Below are 3,034 nucleotides of genomic sequence, written 5' to 3'. Positions count from 1 at the left end.
ACTTTTCCTTAATTCTATTGTAAGTCTGGTGGAAACCCGAATAACCTGCTGAAGGATTAGAATGATTTTCTTCGAGAATTCGCGGTATCTCATCAGGATCTGGAGTAGTTAAAATGTCATGACACTCTAACCGGTATGTTACTTGTTCTAAAAATATACCTAATTATTGACCTTACTTTATTCCAATTAAGCCTATCAAAATTTTTACCTATTCGCGGAATGCTAATAGAATCTATGTTTTTCGCTATAAGTTCCGTTTTTAGTTTCTGTAAAACGCTAAACAGATTTTCATAGTCACATTTATCCCAGTAATTTACTTTATTTACTATATAAAATATATGTACATTATTTTCTTTAAAATCTATGATATCAGAAAATACTAATTTACCTAATATTTACTTCTCTACGTTGCATCCCCAGCTCTATAANATTCATTAGCCTCTGAAATGAGGCAGTTGCTTGATGCAACTCTAAATCTTGGGAAATAAAAGCAGCAACATTACTATTTTGTGATAATATATTCTCATTGGTTTATACTAATTTATCATAATTTATTTTAGTACTTTTTGTACTTTGTGTAATTTTTGCAAAAAGTATGCGTATGTATCATTATTATTATTATTATCAGAGACTTTATGTATATTAATGTTTTTAATTTCATTATTTTCGTGAACATCTTGTTTAATTCTATTTAAAGCATCTGCATTACTGTTTAATTTTCCGGGTTTATACATATTATAATCATATTCTTCAAAAAGGAGTCGCCATCTAACTAGCCTAGACCCGGGGTCCTTGATATTGAAAAGCCACGTAAGAAGTTTGTGATCTGTTTTAATGGTGAATTTGCGCCCGTATAAATATGGTCTGAAATGTCTTACACTCCATACTATGGCTAAAAGTTCACGTTCCGTACAGGAATAATTTTGTTCTGCTTTATTTAAAGTCCTGCTAGCATACGCCACAGGCAAATCAGCAGGAGGAGAACCTTGTGAAAGTACCGATCCTATCGCGAAGTTACTAGCATCCGTGGTTAGATAAAATTCGCTAGAGAAATCGGGGTATTGTAGTAAAGATTCTTTGCAAAGAATTTCTTTCAAATATTCAAAAGAATTTTGTTGGTGGCTTGACCAAATAAACGGTACATTTTTCTTAAGCAATTTCGTTAAGGGTTGTGCAATTTTGCTAAAATCTTTAATAAAACGACGATAGTAACCAGCGAGGCCCAGAAATGCTTTAATTTCACTCGGCGAATTTGGAATAGGATAATTTTTTACATTTTCAATCATTTTGTTTTCGCCTTTCATTCTTATACTGACGTTTCCTACATTCGCTAATTACATGACCCATGTTTTTACAATAGTTGCAGAACATCGGATTATTACTGCTTTTATTAAAATTTGTTTTATTTCGAGAACTAGGGTTGATATTAGAATTCGGACTAGGATTAGGCGGGTTATTAAATGATTTATGATTAGTTATATGATTGACCCTTTTGTCTGACGCGAAAGGGCTGATTTCTGTTGAATCTACAGTTAAATGTTGTATGCCCTGGTTTGTTACAATTAGTAACAGTGTTTAGTTGATGAATTATTTATATTCTGGAATTTTTGGATTCCTTGTTTTGACTTTAATTCATGCTGTTCGTTAATTGCGATAGCAATAGCTTCTTTTAAGGAAGTCGGTTTTTGCGATTTTACTATAAAGTTTAAATCTTTATGAAGTCCTGTTATAAAAACATTTAAAGCCTGATTTTTTAAAAGATCAACACACGCTGTTCTGGCTGCTTCTGTTAAACCCTCATCTAATGAATTAATTAATTTGATATAACAACTTTCTATTTTGTTAGAATATGTAATTACACTTTCATTATAATTTTGTCTACAGGAATTTAACCCTAGTTGCCACTGGCCTACCGTTCTTTCTAGGAATATGCATCTAGCAAATGTTTTTTTAATGTGAACCAGTCTAAAAAATTTCTATTTCTTATCAAAGCCCTAGCACTATCTGTGATTTTAGTTTCTATAATATGAAATAAAATATCTTTAAATAACGGGTTAACTAATGATACAGCTTTGTCGCAATTATCTATAAATTCATATAGCTTTGATTTAGAACCATCGAATCTAACTAACATTTTTTCTGCCAATTCTAAACTAATACTAGTATTCATGGTAAAAGTTGAAGACGATTGTGCCTGATTTGAATTCATGGTAATTTTTGTTACTTTTTACTTAATACACAGCACAAATTTTGTAGAATTAGTAAACACTTGTCACACACAAAAAAAATTCACTGAGAGTAGAATTTGGTAGTACTTACAGTTGTAAGACGAGAATTGTCATCGTTTTAATACTTTTTTTGTTGAAAAGCTTCTAAAAAATCGTTTTAAAAGTCTGCCATTTGCGTACAGTTGGGGACTAGTTATTAAACCAAACTTTGGCATCATCACTTAGAAATCGGCCGACTCTTACCAGTACTGCAGATCAGACCATTCGAATTCAGATTTTATTTCTTCAAATTGCAGTAACTTCTGATGCATTTCTACTGTTTCTAAGGGATTTCACATTTCCACCAAAAGCTCTTCCATATCTTTTGTTTATTATTTTTTTTGGAACTAAAAACAATTGAACACTTTTGACAGTTTGACAGACAATAATGATTTATTAAAAAAAAATACGCTTAGGGTAAATGTAACAGAACAAATCGAATATTATTTATAAATACGTAAATAGTAAGGAAACTGATCCAAAAAACTTATGGTGAAATGAATTTTCAGAATAATATTTCATATTAAACTAACTCACTTCTAAAAGATGTCTAAAAAATTGTATGTATGTTTAATCATAGTATATATTAGTTCGACGGATTTGTGACCTAATAAGTACGGTTTGTCGTTGTTGCTGTTGTCATCTCTCGTAGCTTAGTGGTCAAAGCATTGGCGCGTAAAGCCAAAGAGCCCGGGTTCGATTCCCGGCGGGGGTGTGACAACAGCAACAAATTTTTCCTGATTAATTTAAGGAAGTGTGTAGTGGGC

The 3,034-nt window shown here is 31.7% G+C and overlaps 1 pseudogene; it reads right to left on the bottom strand.

Annotated features, from left to right (window-relative positions):
* Positions 1-1,278: 1,278 nt before the first annotated feature.
* Positions 1,279-2,210, bottom strand: LOC108743394 (annotated as a pseudogene).
* Between the last annotated feature and the right edge of the window lie 824 nt (positions 2,211-3,034).

Source organism: Agrilus planipennis, unplaced genomic scaffold (assembly GCF_000699045.2).
Source record: "Agrilus planipennis isolate EAB-ADULT unplaced genomic scaffold, Apla_2.0 scaffold490, whole genome shotgun sequence".
NCBI classification, from domain to species: domain Eukaryota; kingdom Metazoa; phylum Arthropoda; class Insecta; order Coleoptera; family Buprestidae; genus Agrilus; species Agrilus planipennis.
This window is presented reverse-complemented; position numbering and strand designations above follow the sequence as displayed.